The 23,007-nt window shown below is 42.2% G+C and overlaps 1 pseudogene; it reads right to left on the reverse strand.

The window, feature by feature from the left end:
* Positions 1-525: 525 nt before the first annotated feature.
* LOC103224124 (vacuolar protein-sorting-associated protein 25 pseudogene) lies at positions 526-2,456 on the reverse strand (annotated as a pseudogene).
* Positions 2,457-23,007: the final 20,551 nt, after the last annotated feature.

Consider the following 23,007-nt stretch of genomic DNA (forward strand, 5'->3'; position numbering starts at 1 on the left):
TTGATTTGAAGGTTAGAAAAGAGTGGATTAGTGAGATAAACATAGGAAGAACTTCATATCCTTTTTGAATAAAATGTTGATTAAAAACTAAATGATACAAGAAAGAATAACAAAGATTAGATTATATCATAATTCACATCATTATAGAATTATTTGAGGTACTAGCACTCAAAACACTAACAAAATAAACTTTAATAACTATATTTAACTTTTTGTTATTTCCCTTTAGGCCAAAAGTATTTCAAAAAAATTTGTCATGGCTTCTAAGGATATGCTTTGTCCTCTCAACATTTCATGAAAAGAAAAAACTCCAAAACCATGTACATCATCGTCCGTGATTAATCATCTTCAATGTAGACATAACAAAGATACAAATAATACATTTCACAATTTTAGAAAAAACTGAGGTAAACAAAACACATAAATTTTTCTTGCTGATAAAATATCAAAGTAACAGACCTCACAAGAGTTCTTAAGTTTTTTTTTTGGTTTGAGTCTTTGGAGGATAAAAATGTAAATAATTTACTTGTTCAAAGAGTTGCAACAGACTATGATCAATTTTCAGTAATTAAAGATGATGGATTTTTGGCCGGGTGTGGTGGTTCATACCTGTAATCCCAGCACTTTGGGAGGCCGAGGCGGGTGGATCACCTGAGGTCAGGAATTTGAGACTAGCCTGACCAATATGGTGAAACCCTGTTTCTAATAAAAAAATACAAAAATTAGCCGGGTGTGGTGGTAGGCACCTGTAATCCCAGCTACTCAGGAGGCTGAGGCAGGAGGATTACTTGCACCCAGTAGATGGCAGTTGCAGTGAGCCGAGATCGCGCCACTGCACTCCAGCATGGGTGACAGAGTGAGACTCTGTCTCAAAAAAAAAAAAAAAAAAAAAAGATGGATTTTTGAGATTTGTTCAAGCTATGAATTCCAGATTAAATAAAAAGATATTACAAAACACTTCTGATTATATTCTTTTATGCAATAGAGATATTATTATTAGTCATGCTCTGGATGTTAATATAGTTATATCTGCTTTCTTTTGATTAGTATTTCCATGGCATACCTTATTACTTCTTACTACTTTTTACATTTCTAATCATTATATTTCAACTGAATTTCTTGTAAGCAGCATATAGCTCAGTTTTTATTGTCTGAAGTGGGGGCAGTTGAGATTTTAATAACATAAATCAATGTTGGGCCCTGCCTGTCAGTGCCGGGCCCATGGGCCTCCTATCTTCCTATTGCTTGGACGGCTGCCTGCAGCCAGGCTTCCCACATTCTCTAGGAAAGATCCAGCAGCAGCCTGACAAGGGAGGCAACAGCAGCTAAGGGGATGGAAGATGGAGGAGACAGAAGCATGTGCAGGTGCATGTGTGTATGAACTTCCACATGTGAACACACATAAAGTGTTAGGTTTACAGACCCTGGCTCAGAGGCAGTCTAGGATAGGAAAGGAAGGAGGCAAGCTTTGAAGAAGCACATTTTTCTCTGGAGTGCCTCAGCCTCACCCTATCCCAGGACAGACATGTGGGGTATGAGAAACCCACCCCTGGGTCCCAGGCTTCAGGACTGGAGCCCTTTTGAGTCTGGTGGATTCACAGGTACAGTGTGTGGGTCCACAGAGTCTGTCTCCTTCTGAAAGCCCTGGAGAGGTGGGAGATAGAAAGTAAAAGGAAGCAGGTCTCTGACAGATGGACCTGACACCTCAGCCATCACTGGTCTCCGAGTGAGATGGTGATGATCTCAGCCTTATGTACCTACTGTAGGCCCTGCAGAGCCCACAGAAGGCCTCCTTTAGTCCATGGAACAACTTATTCTCTATGTCTTCCCTGTTGGTCAGCTCATACAGGCTAAGTATGGAGTTGTTCTGGCCACTCCTGGAGACCCACTGATAGATGAGTTTCCCCCATTCTTCTGGCCTCTGCCACACGATTAGGAAGCTAGACTTGCTCTAATCCAGCCACCGTAAGTTCCCATTCTTCCTCAGTTCCTCTAATACAACCTGGATTGATCCCACAGGAAGCTTCCACAGCTCGACGGTGCTGAAGAGCAGGATCTCCTGAGCATCCACCGCCATCACGCTGGACTGTTTGTGTAGGCAGCAGATGGACAGAACCAACGAACACCAGGTGGCCAGCTGCTTCTGCCAAGTGGCCATGTTCAGCTGTAATGTAAAGGGCGGGAAGCGATACTGCCACAAACACTTGAAATTCATCACCATCATAATAGCCCAGGAAAACCCACATTTTTTTCTTTAATTTTTAATTTCTATTTATTTATTTTTTTGAGACGGAATCTCGCTCTGTCACCAGGCTGGAGTGCAGTGCCATGATCTCGGCTCACTGCAACCTCCGCCTCCTGGGTTTAAGTGATTCTCCTGCTTCAGTCTCCTGAGTAGCTGGGACTACAGCCATGTGCCACCATGTCCAGCTAATTTTTGTATTTTTAGTAGAGACAGGATTTCACCATGTTGGCCAGGCTGGTCTCGAACTCCTGACCTCAGGTGATTCACCTGACTTGGTCTCCCGAAGTTCTGGGATTACAGGTGTGAGCCACCATGCCCAGCCTCATAGAACTTCTGAATCTGTTGACTGAATTTTTTTTCACAGTTTTAGAAAAGTCTTGTTTAGTAGTTCTTAAAATATTGCTTCTGCTCCATTCTCTTTTTGTTTTTCTGAGACTATTACATATTGTTACATATTAGACCTCATCACTGTATCACATATGCCTCATGGTCTTTTCTGTACTTTCCATCTCTTTTTTTCCCTTCACCCTGAGCTTCAGGATGGATATTCTCAGTTAGTCTGTCTTCCTGGTGATGAATTCTCTTTTCTGCTGTATAACGCTCTGGTAGGGAGGTAGAGACGGAGCAGATCATATTAACCCCTATTAATCACATTGGGATTACACTGGTTCAGGACTAGGTTTTAGTCTTTTGTGAACACCATTTATTTCTGGTTTACCTTACCTCTTAGAGTATAGCTTCTGGGTGTCCTAATGAGAGGTCTATAGTGTTTACTGGGACCTTTTCTTGCTGAACCCTGAACTCTAATTTTTGTTTCTTAGGCTTGTTAGACTGCTGAAAGCTCTGCTCAGCTTTCTAGCCTCATTTAAGTGTGTCTGTTGTGGCCCAGCTTCCTAGCTTCTCAGCCCTGTGCTTGCTTTTAAATTGGCAAATGCCTCAAGGAAAAAGCCCTGCAGGATTCTGGGTTTATTTCAAAATGTATTTCTTTGCTTTGCTTTTAAATTGGCAAAAGCCTCAAGGAAAAAGCCCTGCAGACTTCTGGGTTTATCTCAAAATGTATTTCTTTGCTCTGATATTCTCGCCACTCAAGTCTGGCCACCTAACTCTAACTGACTCTGTATCTATTAATAGCTATGTAATGTCTTCAAAGAGATTTATTTTTGTCTTTTGTCTTGCTATTACAACTTTTTTCTTTCTTTTGGTGGTGGGGTTGGTCTGCAAAAAGCATTCCCAGAAATATAAACTTTAATAATGTTATTTAATATGCTACTTCTGTATCCTGAACATTAGTCATTTGGATGTGCAGAAAGACTTTGTTCTTAAAGATTGCCACTACCGGGAGAGGCGGCTCATGCCTGTCATTCCAGCACTTCGGGAGGCCAAGGCGGGTGGATCCCTTAAGGTCAGGAGTTTGAGACCAGCCTAGTCAACACGGTGAAACCTTGTCTCTACTACAAATACAAAAATTTGCTGGGTGTGATGGCATGTGCCTGTAGTCCCAGCTACCGGCTACTCAGGAGGCTGAGGCAGGAGAATCGCTTGAACATGGGAGGCGCGGGTTGTAGTGAGTTGAGATCGAGTCAATGCACTCCAGCCTGGGTTACAGACTGAGAATACAATGGATTAATGATGAATGCTTGCAAAGAAATGAGGTGGGGGATCAGGGTAAGGCAGTTTCACCAAGAGAATGGTGAAACTGACAGACATATTCATAGAGCAGAAAACAGATCTATAGACTGACCATGGGAAAAATGTGGTGAAGGTAATGAGTGATTTAGGAATCACAAGCAAAACATTTTGTACGCCTCTTTAAGTTGTGTATTTAAAATGTAATTATAATAGTTTATTTTTAACTGAATTACAGGGCAAAGCATGAAGATAGCGAGCCATTCTCATCATTCTTCTTTAAAGAGAAATTGCATGGTTTTGAAATTGTTTTGTTATTTACTTATATGAGATGTTAAAACAAGATGGAAATGCAGCCATCACATACTAAAGAATAGCTTGAGTTTTGAAAATACCTTAATATTGTATGCTTCAGGTAATAATAATAATGATAACTTGTTAGCAGGATTTGCTAATACCCAGAGGTTAACTGGAGAGAAATCAATTCATATGCTGGACTCTGCTGGAGAAGTAATCAAAATGATGGATCTTGAGAGGATAACTTTTTCTTGAATTATACTTGTTGAAAGACCCACCTTTCATTCTACTTAAGATGCTGACACTGATATGGACGCAATGAAATCTTAAATACAGACGGAAATTCATAGATTTTGTTATTCTGAAATCTAGTTACATTACTTTATTTACACCCTTGTTTATCCAAGGATTAAAGAAATACACAATGTATGTGAGGGCAAAAATCTGAAATTTCCTTCTGAAATATTCAGATAGCACAAAACTTCAACGTGCTTCAAATGGCATCTTTACTAGCAATCAAATCTTCAAGTAGGTGTTGAAAGGGAAATAAACATTACCTTAGTTACTATGGAGAAAAGAAAAGATTAATTATTTGGGAGCAACATCACCACTAGTGTGCTGGCAAGAAGATACTAAAAAACAGCTTGTGTCCTCACCAACCTCAGTTCAAAGTTTCTATTTGTATGACAAATGTAATGACACAGGAGTAATCCAGCCGATTGAAGTGATGACAAATTATTATTAGTGAATTCTTTTTTTTTTTTTTTTTTTTTTGAGACGGAGTCTTGCTCTGTCGCCCGGGCTGGAGTGCAGTGGCCGGATCTCAGCTCACTGCAAGCTCCGCCTCCCGGGTTTACGCCATTCTCCTGCCTCAGCCTCCCGAGTAGCGGGGACTACAGGCGCCCGCCACCTCGCCCGGCTAGTTTTTTTTTTTGTGTGTGTGTTTTTAGTAGAGACGGGGTTTCACCGTGTTAGCCAGGATGGTATTAGTGAATTCTAATGACAAATTTTAAAAACCGACCTCTTAAACTTAATAATAAAATTATATTAGTAAGCAAGCCTTAGAAATAAATTTTCTAGTTGACTCATGTGTCTCAGGGTTTCATTCCATTTCATCCATTCATTCAATGGTGACTTATGGCTTCCGCTAAATACTGATTCTAGTGTAGCCATCTCTCATTAGGTGGTAAATCTTTTAAGACCTTTTTTTGTCTTAAAGTGTCTTTTATTGATAGATAGATAGATAGATAGATAGATAGATAGATAGATAGATACATACATACATACATACATACATATATACATACATACATACATACATAGGATCTTGCTCTGGCTCCCAGGCTGGAGTATAGTGGCCTGATCACAGCTCACTGCAGCCATGACCTCCCCAGCTCAGGTGATCCTCTCGCCTCAGCCTCTCCAGTTGCTGGGACTACAGGCATGCACCACCACTCCTGTCTAATTTTTGTATTTTTAGTAAAGAGGGGGTTTCACCATATTGGTCAGGCTGGTCTCGAATTCCTGACCTCAGGTGATCCAGCCTCCTCGGCCTCCCAAAGTACTAGGATTACAGGCATGAGCCACTATGCTGGCCTTGAAAATGTCTTTATGTTCCTTACACGCTTGATAATTTGGTTGAATACAAATTCTAGGTTGAACATCATTTTCTCATGGAATATTGAAAGCAATGGTCCACATGTTCTTGCTTCCAGGGTTACTTTTGAGAAATCCAAATTCATTCTGATTCTTGATCATTTTTATATGACCTTTTTATCCCCCCACTCTCTCTAGAAGCATTCCAAAATTTTTGTTCATAGTGTTCAGAAATGCCACAGTTTCAGATATGTAGCCTATTTTTTTTTTCTGTGATAGGTACTGGAGAGTAAATTTGTAAAGTCATGTTTTTCTTAGTTCTGGGAATTTTTTTTTTTTTTAATTTCTTTTTTGCCTCTATTTTCTCTTTTAGGAACTACTATTATTTGGATATTGTTCATTTTCTCAGGAACTGCCTCCTCCAGTTTAAACTGGAGAAACCTACTGTTAAAATCTAAATTCAGGGTTTTATATTTACCCCAACATTTTCTTATTTGTTGGGGGAAAAAACACTCTTTACATAAAGAAGGAGGAAGACTAGTGGGTGGCAGAGGATGAAAATATAGGCTGGAGTTGGCCAGTTTCTATTCTCCGGACTCCTTCCTATTACCAAAATGAGTTCAAACCTGACAGCACAGAGAGCCTGGGCCCACACCAGACAAGCTGGTTTCCACTCTCAGCTCTGCCACTGACACTGGGTGAGCTTCAGCAAGCCATATCAACTCTCTGGATCTCCGCCTCCTCTCAGTAAAAAGAAATGTGAACAATATCTGCACAGCGTAATAAAATAATAGCATCTCCTCACATGGCAAGGTGTGAAGAACTTGTGAGAGCAGACATCTGAACCAAGCAAGCTTTATTTAAGTGGAAGAGATTATTTTTATTGGAATAACATGAGGGTTGGTAGTTTTCAGATATCGTGTGAGTTTCTCTCTACTTTCTGAAGGAGCAGAGCTCCAAAGGCAGGTTTTTCAATGTGATGACTTGACAGCCACCTGCCTCAATGGCAGGATTAGGAGGCTCAGAGGCCCCGTGAACTGATGACATCGCTTGGAAGTGAACAAAGGTCAGACTTACCAAATTCCCAAACCCTTGATTTTGGGCTCACAATGCAGGCCAGGTTTTGATTTCCCTGTTTGAGACCAGAGGCCTGTGGCTGTCATTTTAACTTTATCTCAGCATAATTGAAATGGCCTTTTCATCTCTCCAGCCCACCCAGCCTATCCCCACTGTCACTGCCACAGCCTTAGTGCAGGACCAAGCTAGCTCAAAGCTTCCGAAGCCCAGGCCTCCATCTTGTCCTCCTATAGCACACATCTCACGTTACAGATGGCTGCAGTCAGTCTCACCTTCCTAAAGCACAAGTCTGATCATGTCTCTTTTATGTTGAACCCCTCAAAGTGTGTGGGATGGGACACTTAACTTTTCCATGTTCTTATCATTTAGTTATGCCTCACATAAATAGTACATCACTGTTTCACCATAGCCTGATCATTCCTGTCCTTCCTCATTCTTGCCTTTTATAAAAATTACCAAGCTATTTCCTTTACTTCATTGTGTTCTCTCTCTACAGATTTGGAATGTTTCTATGCTGTTTCTATTCTTTTAGTGGTTACTGCAAAGTCGACTGTACGTGTTTATCATAAAGTCTTGCAGTCAATCTAGAACTTCATTCCTCTCCTAAGATTTAGCTCCAGTGCTCCTGCCCTGAACTCAGAGTATTGTTTAGAATATTTTAAATCTGATTTTTTAGTAACTTTGCTCTTAACTTCTTCATTTTTCTTTATTCTTATATTTATTTCCTGCACTCTGGATACATTCTCTTTCAATGTGTCTAATCTTTTGTTTAATCTATTGACTGTGTTTTTCATTTTGGTGGTTATATTTTTCATTCCTAGAATTTCCATTTGTTTGTTATTCAAATCTGTCATTTTTGCTGGTTTTCTGCAGTAAACTCATCTTTGCAATTGCGTCCTTTTTTGAAATAAAGACAGGAGGCAGGGTCAAAGATGAATTCATCACGAAAATTTAAAAATACTTAGATGTAAGTGATAGTGAAATCACTACATGTCAAAGTTTATTGAAAGTAGCATTGTAATATATGACCTTTTTTCCAAATATTTGAAACAAATTCAACATTAGAAGCAAATACCTGAAAGAAACCTTTCAAACAAATTTTTACAAGCCTTAAATACTTGTATTAGGAAAGAATAAATTAATCGGGTAAGTCTCTACCTTAAGAAAATGAAGAGAAACCTTAAAGACAATAGAAGGAGGAAAATAATAAACAGTAGAAATTAATGAAGTAGAAAGCAAAGAAAAATAGAATTAACAAAGCTGAAATATGATTCTTTTGAAAGAATAATCTATACTCACTATCTTCACCCCTGCAATGTGGCTTTTACCTCTTCTGTCATTCTATGAATGTTACTATGGCAAAAAAAAAAAAAAAAAAAAAAGGTTCTAATAACTTCCTGGGCATTGAATCTTAAAGAACTATTGTTAGTCCTTATCTAATTTGCCTTCTAGGTGGCAATGGGCATTCTTGACTACTTCCTGAACTTCAGACTCAAATATCTCACTGCCTATTCAAAACCCCCGCTCAGATAGCTCATCAGCATTTTACACTTATGACCAAAATTGAGTCCATGAAGTCCTCCTTCCCCAAATTTACTCCTTTATTTTCCCTGTATCAGAAATGTCAACTGTGTTTTTCATTTCTCAAATGGGAAATATTTCTCAAGCTCTCTTTGCTTCCCTTCTTGATCTCTTAAAGTTTATTCTAAACCCCAAAGCCATAATAATCTTCAAAAATGCAAATCAGATCATATGTCTCCCTTCAAAGCTTCCAGTAGCTTCCTACCACCCTTAGAAAAAATAATCCATACTCCTTACCTTGGACTTCATGATCTGGCCCCTGCTTGTCTTTCCAGCCTAGCTCTCCCCATCCTTCTGCTCATCGCCATCCTTCTGCCATCCTGGCCCATCACATGTATTTTTGCCTCAGGGCCTTTGTGCTTGCCACTCCTTCCCTCTGCCGAGAATACTGTCAGCCCAGAGCTCCCGTGGCTCCCTCTGTCCCTCCATTCAGGTGTCTGCACAAATATCTCCATTTTAGACAGGCTTTCCTTAACACTATATTTAATACAGGACACACATGCCTTCCCCATCTGCACTCACTCTTTGTACCCCTCCCATTATTTTACTTTTATTTACAATACCCATTACAATTGACATTCTATTTGTTTATTCATTTGTAAGTATCATCATCCATCCTTGCCCTACTAAAAGTACGCAAATTGTCTTACTCACCAGTGTGTCTCCCATGTCTAGAACTGTGCCTGGGACATCATGGGCTTAATGACTATTTGGCGAATGTCTGAATTACGTGATTACATGAATTAATAAACAGACTAGATTTGGAAGAGAAAAAGAAAGGACTCATAGATAGAAGGGGTTGCAGGCAGTGATTTAACTCTCTGATGCCACCTTCTTCATGAAGCTTTCCTAATTCCCAACTCTCTCTTCCCACAGCACATTAGGCCTGTTCTATAGCACAGAGTCCACCTTGCAGCTTGGGTATGTTTAGACTGCTGTGATATTCTTGAGAAGAGGTGCCATCTTTCAGTCACCTCTGCACCTCTGGTGCCTAACCTAGTCCTTGCCATAGAATAGATGCTCAATCAATGCTTGTCAAATTGAATTAAACCCATAATGGCTACACTCACTCCAGCCAAAAATGTCTTTAGCTTAATTGTTAAATGAGTCACTTTCACCAACAAAAACCAGATTTTAAAATTATTGACAAAAAGACTAAATGGAATGAAGCTCTTTGCAGATGATTTTCCTGCTTCAAAGCAGCCTGAGAACAAAGTAGAAATGACAATATATTGATAGTTCCTGTACAGTAGGGACTAAATATAATGAATCATTGTAAATCCTACAGTAACTCAGCACTAATGATTACCAATGTGATTCGTAAATAAACAAATGTTGCACGACTTTTTAAAAAGCCCCTCCCCCCTTTGCAGTTTTTGAATTTGCAAAGTACCCGCAGAAATGATCTCTAGGTCCCCCTCAAACTAGATGATCAAAAACTTCTAGTTTCCTTTAGGAGGAGTTTTGCAGTTCTTAAGTCCAAGAAAGTGAAAGCTCTGGGAAGCATCATTGCGTGGCTGAGGTGTGCTGAGTGGCTGTGGTTGTGCCCTCTGCAGCCTTTGCTCTCCTAGTGTTGCCAGGAAATCAGGAACCATATTAACCAAGGTCTCTTCTGGCTTCCACTGGCTCCTGGAGAGGCCAAGGAGTATTCTGCTCCCTGTTCTTTTCAAGAAACTTTGCTGGCCGGTGAACAACAAGCCATGGGCTCTGAGTGAATGAGGCTGCTGCACCTCTCCAAGCCGTCTCCCTTGGGCCTCCCCACAACACCGGAAACATACTTCGAGCTGAGTATGCACAGGTGATCTTCCATGCTCTCTTCCTGAGCTAAGCTGATAGTGAATGTGGGTGAAGAAAGAAGGAAAGGAATAAAGTATGTGAGGAGCAGCACTATGTGCCCTTGAAATCACAGATGTTTGTCAAGTGGAAAAATACCAAACCCTCAGCATGTTTCACTTTGTGTTTCTTGGAAACATTTCATCAAAGGGGCAAAATGAAATGTGCCATTTCTACTGGAGCCAAGTGTGAGCTGCTTCCTTCTTTTCTCCACAAACAGGTTGCCGTTTCCCAGTATTGGTCTGAAGAGGGCTGAGGCCCTGAATGCCCAGAGGGAACTGCAGATTGCGTCACACGGGTGCCCTTTCAGGAGAATAGCCCTGACATGCCTTTGGGAGGCATCCAGCAGTCTCCAGTTTTCTTCTCAGTCCTGACGTCTTCAGGGACTGCACTGTGGACAGTGCCGACAAGAGCTGGTCCTGCACAGCTCCTGGAAGCTTCAGTCCACCGTGGCCCCTAACCAAGGCAGAGGGTAACCTCAAGGTCATGACTTCCTCCTCCTCTGGTGCTGCTTTCTGTGAGCCAGGAGGGTGGCCTGGTCAGGCTTCCGAGCTCCTGGTCAGCTGCAGACCCTTGTGGGGCATCCCAGAGCTCCAGCGAAACTTACAGCCCAGGCAACAACCTTGGACCAAGCTGTGGAAGAAGAGGCCGCCCCCCAGCCCAGCTCTGAAGGGGAGTGAAGGATCCTGTAACATTTCCAGTGGGCACTGGCTCTCAGGGATGGTTGGTTTTGTATTCTAAGCTGAAGTGGTGAGGGCTGGGCCCGCAGGCGGACTCAACCAGCCATTGTTAGAGGTGGTACTACCTAGTGGTTAGGAGTGCAAGCTTTTGTTTCAAAAAACCATGGGGAAGCCCCTTAGCCTCTCTGAGGCTCAGTTTCCTCGCCTGAAAATGCGAGTGATGCTACTACCTCCCTCAGTTTGTTATGAGGAATACAGGAGATGATGTTTGCAGTGCGATTAGCAGAGTGCCTGGCATTTTAGAAGGGCTTGACATATAAGGGTGTTATTGCTAAGCTGAATGAAAGGAGCCTGAGGTGTAGAGAGATTTACAGTCTTCACAGGACATGCGGCAACTACCCCCCCACTTACAAACGTCATAGTAGACTGGAAGGTGTTGAGTAAGGCTGGAGCCAAGGGGTGACTGTGAGTGAAGTCCGGGACTCCTCTGCCCCAGACTCCGGTCCAACAGGACAAGCTGTTCCAGAAGGAAGGATGGTCTGAGCCTCAGCTAGTCGGGCCTAGTGATGCCACGTGGGACAATCTATTTAAATCTTCACAACTACTCTGTAATAGGTGTATCACTATCCCATTTTTCAGATGAAAAAATGGAGGCTCAGAAAGAGATGTTATAGTTGTGGCCCAAGATCATACAGTGAATATGCAACAGAATATGCAACAGACACAGTTCACCTAAACACCTAAACTCAAAGCTCGCATGAGGCTGTAAAGCAAGGGGACGCTAAGAATAGGTCTGGGGTGGTCCAGCAATGGGGCTGTCCGGCAGTGGCCCCTGTCCAGGGGTTACTGTGGCCTGGTCTCTAAAACCCCTGCTGTCTGCCTATTCTCCAAGCCTAGGCCTCTGACTCTCTGCAGACTATCTGAGCTCCATATATCCTTCCTTCCATAAACACCTTTTATGTAAGTAGCCAGCGTTGGTTTTTGCTCCTTGCATTGAAGAACACTGGCAGACAGTCCAAAGCCTCTGCAGGCTGTCTCCTCAGTGATGCTGCCTGCCTTGACTGGGAATAGGAGGTGGGTGTTGCTTTGGCCCTACAGGGCTCAGCTGGCTACCTTTGGCCTTGCTCTTTCTCGCTTGAAGTGACTTTGCTAAGCCCAGGAGTGTAGGGCTTTCTGCTGGTCTCCATTAGATAAGCCTAGCTGCATAGTCAAGTGGGGTGGGACTCCAGCAGACAGGGTTGGGGGCCACCCACAGCAGTAACCCTATGATATGTAACCCCTCCCACTGGTCACACAGTGACACATGTACCCACAGACCCTTGCACTCTTACAAACAATGCCAGCTTCACATCCTCCCCCTCCTCCATCTGCATGTACACCCCACATGTGTACATTCTTTGTCCTTCTGGCTCCCGTGGCCCAGTCTATTTCTCTTCCCCATCAGCCAATTGAGCCACCCATCCATTTTGGTGCTGGAACAGTATAAGCTGGGAAGCAGGAAGTGGTGGGTGATGAGGCTAGAACAATATGGAGGGGCTACACTGATACCTCCCCGTGAGGACAGAGAACCTCTGAAGTGCAGTATCAGATACAAGATCTTGGGGTGCCAGCTGGGGGCCGCTGCTGTCTGTAGCTCCCTGCTCCAAGAGGTTAGCAGAACCATGCTGTGGTTGGACGCCTGCATGAAGAATCCCTGGATGACCCTACTGCTGCTTCCATTCTGAGTCTATCTTCTTCATTTTTAGAGACAAGGTCTCAGTCTGTTGCCTAGGCTGGAGTGCAGAGGCATGATCCTAGCTCACTGCAGCTGCAATTATAACTCAAGCAATTCTCCTGCCTCAGCCTTTGGAGTAGCTAGGACTACAGGTGTGAGCCATCAGGCTCGGCTAATTTATTATTTTTTGTAGAGTCAGGGTCTCACTATGTTGTCCAGGCTGGTCTCAAACTCCTGGCCTCAAGCAGTCCTCCCACCACAGCCTCCTGAAGTGCTGCATTCCAGGTGTGAGCTACCATATCCTCATCTGGGGTCCTCTCCTTTTGCCATACTGCTTTCTGCTTCCTAAGGCAGATAAGATAAAACACACAATCCAATCTCCAGGGACAACTGCCTGGCTTCCCCCTTCCTCCAACCCAGCAGATTATAAGGCAGAGGCTCTGCCTTTTTCCTCTTCCTAGAGCATCCCGTAGACTTATGAATTGAAGGCGAGCCTAAAAGGACTGGGAGTGCAGATGGGTGGCTGATTTCGTCGCTCCCCTCCGGGCAGAGTTGAGGAACTCAGTGTCCTGGATGTTTCTTCCTGATTAACAAATGCCTCCAGGTCAAGGTAGCCTGGAATGCTGGGCAGTTTACTTCTTTGGGTTCATTCCTCCTAGATTTTGGTCTGGTCATCCTTCACTAGGCTTTTAGTTCTTCAGTGCTTTTTAAAAGAGATTTCTTTTCTTTTTTTTTTTTTTTTTGAGATGGAGTTTCGCTCTTGTTGCCCAGGCTAGACTGCAGTGGTGCAATCTTGGCCCAGTGCAACCTCTGCCTCCCAGGTTCAAGCAATTCTCCTGCCTTACCCTCCGGAATAGTTGGGATTATAGGCACGTGTCACCACGCCCTGCTAATTTTTGTATTTTTAGTAGAAATAGGGTTTTGTCATGTTGGCCAGGCTGGTCTTGAACTCCTGACCTCAGGTGATCCGCTTACCTTGGCCTCCCAAAGTGCTGGAATTACAGGCGTGAGCCACTGCACTTGGCCTCATTATAAGATTTATTTGGCTTTTCAAGTTGTCCTCAGTGGGGGGTTGGTAGAGAGTCCACGGGTAACATTATTAGTCCAGTCTGACAGAAAATAAAACAGTTTCCCTAGTCCTTCGGACTGCCACTTTCCTATAAAACTATTTCTTACCCTTTTTCTCAAGTTTTTTCCCCTTAAATGTCGACATCTTCTCCCCCATTCCCACTTGTAATAATCTTACTTCCTATTTTGTTGAGAAAATAGAAGCAATCAGAAGAGAACTCCCCTGTGCTGCCCCTCGTACTACCTGCTTCTCTTCCCAGTGCTCAGCTTCCCTCCTGTTACAATGAGGGAATTGTCCAAACGCACTGGCGAGGCCACGCCTACCACCGACCTATGGACGTGGGTCCCACAGTTATCCTCTCTCCTGCAACACCTTACTTTTCTGATGGGAGTATTCCCAACAGAATGAAACAGACTGTAATATCACCCTCCAAAAGAAAATCTCTTCTTGATCCTCTATCTGTAACGCCTGGCTACCACCTCTTTTTATGCTCCTCATCGCAAGTGAAACTCCTGTGAAGGGTTGTTTACACTCAATGTCTCTACCTCTTCTTCCATTTCCTCTTGAACCTCCTCTGAGCTGGCTTCTGCCCCCTTATTCCACAGAACGGTTTTTGTCAAGATCACCAGTCACCACCACGTTGCCAAACCCAATCCAATTCTCAGGACTCATTTTACTTAATCCATCAGTGGCTCACTCCCTCCTCCTTGGTTTCTGGGTTTTCCCCCGAGTCCCTTGGCTCTCTCCGGTCTTCTTTGCTCCCGTCTTATCCCACAGACCTCTAAACACTGGATGGCCTCAGGGCTCAGCCCTTGGGTGATTTCTTTTCTCAACCTCTAAGTGGCTTTACCCTAAGGGATCTCAAATCTACAAGGCTATACCCTGACAATTGTCCCAATTTGTATTGCAGGCCCAGGCCTCTCCTGAACTCCAGGTTCACATGGTTAACTACTTAGTAAACATGTTTAATAAGAAATGTTTAATAAGATGTTTAATAAGAAATGAAAATTTAACATGTTCAAGAACAAATTCCTCATTGCACCCCTCCTAGATCTTAACCTTCTCCATTCAAAAATAGTCACTGCATTCTTCCAATAGCTCAGATCACACACACTGGAGTCAAACCTTTTCTTTTTCATACCCATAATCAATCTCGTCAGCTTTACCTTCAAAATATAGACCATAGTTGTTCTCCCTCACCGCTGGTCTGAGTCACCAGTATTCCTCACCTGAATTATTTCAGCAGCCTCCAAACTGGTGTCCCTTCTCCCATCATGGCTCCCCTACCATCTGTTTTCCACACAGAAGCCAGAGCGACCCTTTGAAAACAGCAGATCATGTCATAACTGTGCTCAGTCTCCTGGGGCTTCTATTTTACTTGGTGTAAAAGTAAAAAAGAAATTTTTTTTTTGAGACAGGGTCTCACTCTGTCACCCAGGTTGGAGTGCAGTGGCACGATCAACGCTCACTGCAGCCTCAACCTCCCAGGCTTCTCCCACCTCAGCCTCCCCAGTAGCTGAGACTCCAGGTGTGCATCACACCTGGCTAATTTTTTTGTATTTTTAGTAGTGACAGGCTTTTGCTGTGTTGCCCAGGCTGGTCTCGAACTCCTGGGCACAAGTGATCCTCCCACTCAGCCTCCAAAGTGCTGGGATTACAGGCGTGAGCCACTGCACCTGGCCAAAAGTCAAACTCTTGACAGGGGACTATAGGGCCTTCCAAGACGGGGCCCTGTTACTTTGCTAGTCTCCCCTTCTGCCTTCCCCTAGTTCATTCTGCTCCAGCCTCTTGCTCTTCTTTGAATGGGTGGTGCACTGTGGGAACCCTTCGGCAGCCCTGCCCGGAAGGACCGGGTGCTGGAAACTGCAGTGCCCTCCTTGCCTCCTAGCCATCAATGTCTCCTTCTCCTAAAATGTCTTTCCCTCATTTGTTGCAGCTGGAGTCCTATCACATCCTACAAACCTCTCATTGCTCAAATTTCAGTCAAATGGGGAATTCCTCTCTGAAAGCTCGAGTTATAAATTCCTCACCACTCTCTCTTCACCACCACGTAGCTCCTCCCTACTTCAAAAGGTTCAATTCTAGCCCCCTCACCTCACCCTTAATTAGGTAAACTCACTTCCCCTGTTCCCTGACTCAACTTCCTTCTACACTCTAGTAGCATTTGGTACACACCTTTACTAGCAAAACATAACCTTCAGCTTGCCCATCATCCTCTACCAGCTTGGAGGCTCCAGAGGTTAGATGTCACAGTTGGCTCTGGATCTCCAGTGTCTCACACAGTTTTTGGTACATATATATTCAACAAATGTTTAAAGAAAAATAATTTCAAAAGGACTTAGGCAGAGTGATGTCCTAACAACTATGGGCAACTACAATTTATGTCAGGAAATACACTATTCCACAACACACCTATTGTTCTACATGAGCTAAAATCATTCGTAGGGTTCAAATCAGATTTCTTCTAGGCTTCTCTTCTGTCATGAGATTACATTTTTCATCTTCTAATAACTCTTACCTATTAGCTCAATGTCTTTAAAAGAAGGCAATCACATTTTAAAGGAATGGGAAAAGTATTTTGTCTTCTGTTTGTAGAATGTTTCATCACTGATTTGGTTCCAGTGGAGGCTGTGGAGGCCCCAGCAGGCTGCTGGTATAGTAGTCTTGCCTGAACAACCAAGAACCTTGGCATCCTACTGTCAGCCAGCAGGAGGGTGTATTGACAAACTTAAGCAAGGTGTTTCACTGTATCTCCAGCCTCCCAGGCTTCAATCAGCTGACGATGGGAGGGAGGGAGAGGCGAGGGAGAGGGGAGAGGGAGGAGAAGGGGGAGGGGGGAAGGGGGAGAAGGGGGGGAGGGGGGAGGGGGGAGGGGAGTGGGGAGAGGGGAGATGGGAAATGGGAGAGGGGAGAGGGGAGAGGGGAGAAGGGAGGGGGAGAGGGGAGGGGGAGAGGGGAGAGAGAGAGAGAGAGGAGGAGAGGTGGAGAGGGAGGGGAGAGAGAAAGATATTACTGCCCTCTCGTGGCATAAATTTCTAGACTCTTACTGATGAACTGCTTCAAAATACTGAGCCCACACCAAATTCGTTTTGAGTCATTCTAAGTTTTGATGAGTGATAAGTATTTTTGAAAGCCATTCCCAGGGGAGACCCTTAACCTCTTCTTAAGTAACATTCACTTTTGCATCTTATGGGCTTTTTGGTACTGGGGAAGGATTGAACCCTGACTTTTAAAAGGGAGAATCACTCTTAGGGATCTTGGTAGGTGCCCCTGTTGGACCCCCACTCAAGGCCTTTAAGAGCTACAGGAAAGGGCACTCTTAACGGTTCTCAGTAAAATGGATGTCCTTGTTTTTCAAGTTCAAGGCCAGTCTCCCTACCTGTGCTTTGGACCTCATAGTCCTGGCCCCTTCTTCAGGTATCTTTGCCTTATCAAATAGCTCCCTCTCCCCTTGTTTTCAAATTCAATTACCTCTTAAAATTCAGTCCCAGTGTCAGTTACTTTCCTGATTATCCTCCTCCCTCCCAAATCTATGCTAAGCTTGATGAGGATCATATTCTTCCCATATAATATTGAAAGCCACACTATTAAGCAACCCAGTCCTGTTTGAGGGTACAGATTTTATTTTGATTTCTATACACCTGAAGCCTATGAGAGCTTCTGGCAAACAGTAGGTGAAAGCTCAAAAAATGTGTGGAATAACTATATTAATGATCTCATAAATTACATTCGAATGTTCTAGTCCAGTTCAATTTTATAGAAAATAAACTGAGGTACAGAGAAGTTTAATAACTTGCCAAAGGCCTTACAACCAATCAGTCAGGGGAAGATCAAGGACTACAATTTTTGGATTCCTGACTAATTAAGGATCCCCGACACTAGGTCCTCCTGACACTGTGAATCATTGTTTGCCATGTATTTTCTACATTTGTAGAAAAAGAAAGCAATACATGCCATATATTTTTATAAGGTGTGGACTTTTCTTAGTGTGTATGGTTTTGATAAAGCTTTTATTGATAGAAAACTCAGAATCAAGAGTAATGGACTACAATCACCCTTAAATGAGGCAGCCTGGCCTGGTGGAAAGAGTATTGGCCTCTGAGAACTGGGGTGTTTATTCAACAAATTTGTTAAGAGGAATAAAAAGATGACTAGGATACTGTCTACGTCCTTAAGCAGCTGATAACCTAGAAGAGGTAGACATGTCCACAAATGATTATTATAAGGCAGAATGTGAAGGGTTGTAGAAGTTATGAACAAACTATGGATGTACAAATACGGAAGAATCACTCAAAGTTTGGGAAATCAGGAAAGGTTCTGTTAAAGTTTTTAGTCTTCTAAGAACAGGAAAGATGAGTAGGGCTTTGCTGGAATTGGATAAAGGCCTCTCAGACGGGAAGAGTAAAGCTTTAAGAAGACTGAAAATCAGCTGGTCACGGTGGCTCATTGCTGTAATCCCAGCACTTTGAGAGGCCGAAGCGGGTGGATCACCTAAGGTCAGGAGTTTGAGACCAGCCTGGCCAACATGGAGAAACCCCGTCTCTACTAAAAATACAAAGTTAGCCGGGTGTGGTGGCGCATGCCTGTAATCCCAGCTACTCAGGAGGCTGAGGCAGGAGAATCGCTTGAACCTGGGAGGCAGAGGTTGCGGTGAGCCAAGATCGCACCACTGCACTCCAGCCTGGGCAACAAAAACAAAATTCTGTCTCAAAAATAAAAATAAAGGCTGAAAATTGTAGAGGAACTTATAAAGAATATGAACAAAGGTATCTATATATACATCTATCTATTCATTTCTGGAATGGCAAATGGTAGAGTGAGAAGCTCAGTAAATCATTTCCCTCAAAAGGAATAAAATGGACAATTAAAATACTTGAACCATTTAGGATTCTGGAAATTGGCCAAAGGCATACAACAAAGTGAGAAGTATTTATCCAAGAAAAACTCCCGGACCAGGAAAGAACAGTGTGTCTGTGATGTTTTAGCCCAGAGCTGCTCTCAGCCCCTTCCAGCTCCATCAGCATGGCAGCTCTGTCAGGGCAGGACAGGTTTGAGGGTTACCTGATTTGGAGTGGAATGCAGAAAAACTCCCGTGCTCCTAGGCATTGCTAGAAACAAAAGGAATCTCAGTAGCAAATGAATGGGAAAGGCCAATGCAGTTAGCCTAAGGTTTTTGTTCTGGTTGGGGCAAGCAAGAGATTGACAGACAAGCCAGAAACTTAACAGGGAGATTCACGGAATGAAACAGCCATAGTGTACTTGCAACACATCTCTGGTGGCATGGAAGGATGCATGCAAGAGCAAGGTTGAGCATAATTTAAGAGAAACCAGAGAAAGCCCTAGCTACCTCTGAACATTTCTGACTAAACGTGAGGCCTTAAACATAAGACCTTGGGTGAAGTAAAAGCTGGGAAGGCTTGTAAACTGCATAAACTTTGAATGTGTTCTCTAGTTTACACATGGATCCACTGCCAACACGTAGAAGCCCTTCCTAGTCAAATGTATTTGGGTACAACCTCTGACAAATCATTGGCTGACCACTAAACTATACTGACACAGGGTTGATCCTAGGAAGCCAGGCTTAAAAAATATAAACAAGATTTTAGAAATACAAAACTAAGCAAAGACATCAATGACTGTGCAACATGGGGAAAAGAGCCTCCAAAGAATTAGTCTACACCAATCACCAAACAAACAGAACATCAGCTGCAACAACTACCACCTCGCTGGATCAGAGAGATCAGATCAGAACCCAGAGGTCTACAATAATGTTATCTAAAATGTCCAGTTTTCAACAAAAAATTACAAGATATGCAAAGAAGCAGGAAATAGTGGCCCATTTTCAGGAAAAAGAAGTACCTTAACTCTACCCCACTAGATGCCAGAATCACCTCCTACCCCCAGTCATGACAACCAAAAATATTTCCAGATATTGCCAAATGTCCCTGAAGGGAGGAAGGGCAAAGTCACCCTCTGGCTGAGAACTACTGCTCTAACGCTAGTTATCACATAGTGTGATACTGGGATAAGACATATATCAATGGAACAAAATTAAGAGTCCAGAAATTAGTATCAGTTGACATTTCACAAAGGTGCCAAAGCAATTTCTAGGAAAGGGATAATCTTTTCAATAAATACTGAGATAACTGGATATTCATGCACAAAACATTGTTAGACCCTTCATATACATGAGGAATTAACTGAAAATGAATCACAGACCTAAATGTAAGAGCTAAAACTATAAAACTTTCAGAAAAAAATTTAGGTCAACTCTCAGTGCCTTTGGATTAGGAAAGGAAAGCATAATCCATAGAAGACAACACTAATAACACTTCAGTAAAATTAAATTTTTCTGCATGTCAAAGACATGAATAAAAAATTGAAGACAAACCACAATCTCAGAGAAAATAAATATAGAATATATAAAGAACTCTTACAACTCAGTAAGACAATTCAATTTTTAAAATGGGCAAAATATTGGAATAGGCATTTTGCCAAAGACATGAACAGCTACTATCACAGATGGTCAACATCATTAGTCATTTGAGCAATGCAAATTAAAACCACAATGAGATACAACTTCACACCCGTTAAAATGGCTATAATTAAAAAGGGAGATAATAAAAAGACAATAACAAGTATTAGTGGAGATGTGGAGAAACTGGTACCCTTGCCGTCATACATTGCTAGTGAGAATGTAAAAACAGTACTATGGAAGACAGTGTGGTAATTTATTGAGAAGTTATATATAACTTTACCATATGACTCAGAAATTCCACTCCTACGTATATACTTGAGAAATGAAGACATATATCCACCCAAAGACTTGTATGCAAATATTCTTAACAGCATCATTCATAATAACCAAAAACTGGAAACAACCCAAATGTCTATCAATTAGTGAATGGTTAAATATGGTACATCCATACAATGAAATTTGTTCAGCAGTAAAAAGGAGTAACTCTTGATAGTTGCTATAGCGTTGATAAACCTTAATTGCAAAACATTATGTTAGGTTAAAGAAGCCAGATGCAAAAGACTACATACTGTATGATTTCATTAATATGAAATGTCTAGTTAAAAGGCAGATCTACAGAGACAGAAAGCAGACCAGTGGTTACCAGTGGCTGGGATGGAAATGGAGATTGACTGTAAATCAATAAATGGGATCTTTGTGGACTGTGGGATAGTTGGAGTTTTATAAACTTACTAAAAAATCATTAAATCATACACTTAGAGTGGGAATATTTTATGTAAATCACATCTCAATAAAACATTTTTTAAAAAAGTTAAACAAGGAAATTGCAAGAAATTGTTATATCCTTACCATATAAAGATAACTGCTATTAACTTTTTGTATATATTTTTGCTGTGTATCCAACAAAAAGTGACTTCTGCCATAGTTTTTAAACTGCTTGGTTCACATGCATTATCAATGTATTTGCATATTAAATTTTTTTATAATCACAACAAAAATACACGTCTTATTTCATAGAACCATGGAGGATAACACTGAAAGACTATCTTAAAGATCATCTAATGCCTTCATTTCATCCTCCCTTTTGGGTTTCAGTTTCCTTGTGCCTAAAACGAGAAGGTATAATTAGATGTTTTCTTGGCTCTTCACCGCCCTGTTTTAATTGCCCTTATTTTTTTTCTATTCCTTTAGAAATGATTACTCCAACCTGCTAACAAAAATACGTAAAAACAACTAAAGCTTTAAGCTAAATTTGGGCTAAGTGTCTGGATTTTTCTCATTTAATTATCCTAGAAATCCTGTATTATCCCTCTTTTACAGGCAAGAAAATTGCGATTTAGTAGGGTTAAGAAATTTGTCTTAGAAAGTAGATTCAACCAGGCGCGGTGGCTCAAGCCTGTAATCCCAGCACTTTGGGAGGCCGAGGGGGACGGATCACGAGGTCAGGCGATTGAGACCTTCCTGGCTAACACGGTGAAACCCTGTCTCTACTAAAAACACAAAAAATTAGCCGGGCGAGGTGGCGGGCTCCTGTAGTTCCAGCTATTCGGGAGGCTGAGGCAGGAGAACGGCGTAAACCCGGGAGGTGGAGCTTGCAGTGAGCCGAGATCCGGCCACTGCACTCCAGCCTGGGCGACAGAGCGAGACTCCCGTCTCAAAAAAAAAGAAAAAGAAAGTAGATTCAAGGTTACCAGGTGATATGGTTTGCTGTGTCCCCACCTGAATCTCATCTTGAACTGTAGCTCCCATAATCCCCACATGTTCTGGGAGGGATTTGGTGGGAGGTAATTGAATCATGGGGGTGGGCTTTTTCCCGTGCTGTTCTTGTGATAGTAAGTCTCATGAGCTCTGATGGTTTTATAAAGGGCAGTTCCCCTATACAAGCTCTCTTGCCTGCTGCCACGTAAGACATGCCTTTGCTCCTCCTTTGCCTTCTGCCATGTGAGGCCTCCCCACCCATGTGGAACTGTGAGTCCATTAAACTTCTTTTTCTTTATAAATTACCCATTCTCAAGTATGTCTTTATTAGCAATGTGAGAACCGACTAGGAGTTGGGGGAGGAAAGGGAGCACTGGGGAGTCACTGGTAGAGTTTCTGTTAGGAATGGTGAAAAATCTGGAAATAGGTAGTGGCAATATGTTGCACAACATTGCTGATGTAATTATTAATGACATCAAATTGTACACTTAAATGGTTAAAACAGTAAATTTTATGTTAGATATATTTTACCACAATAAAAATATAATGAAATAAAATTGTTAGGTCAACCAAGAAGGGTGCAGGCTCACTCACTATCTGAACCATTCTGAGCACTATTTGCATAATGACAGTTCCTTTGCAATCCAATGAAATAAAGATGGGTATTTCAGTTATCTGGCAAACAAAGAGAAGTCCAGATTTTATCAAATTATAGTCACTTAGAGCTCCTTATTTTTTAATTTTTTTTCTGGTCCTGTTTTAGTTTTAGTTGTTCCGGAAAATGTAAGTCTGCAATTAATTTTGATACATCCACAATGTAATTTCTTAAGTTTAAAAATTTTATCAAGTTGAAATCCACTGTGCCAGGAAGAATTAAGAAATCAAGGATGTAAACTGGCTGTTATTTCAGAAGGTTTTTACCACTACCTTATTTGATGCTCCCTGGGTAAGGGGTTTTAAATATCCTGTGCTTTTACAGTACTGACAGACTAAACCACTATCTATAGTCCAGCTGATACTATTGCTCAAGCCTTTTGGGCCTATATTTGCCCAAGAATCACTTAAGAAGGGTCAGGTCAGATTTTAATGTGACAGAATGAGGTCCAGTGACTG

The sequence above is a fragment of the Chlorocebus sabaeus genome, chromosome 20 (genome assembly GCF_047675955.1).
Source record: "Chlorocebus sabaeus isolate Y175 chromosome 20, mChlSab1.0.hap1, whole genome shotgun sequence".
NCBI classification, from domain to species: domain Eukaryota; kingdom Metazoa; phylum Chordata; class Mammalia; order Primates; family Cercopithecidae; genus Chlorocebus; species Chlorocebus sabaeus.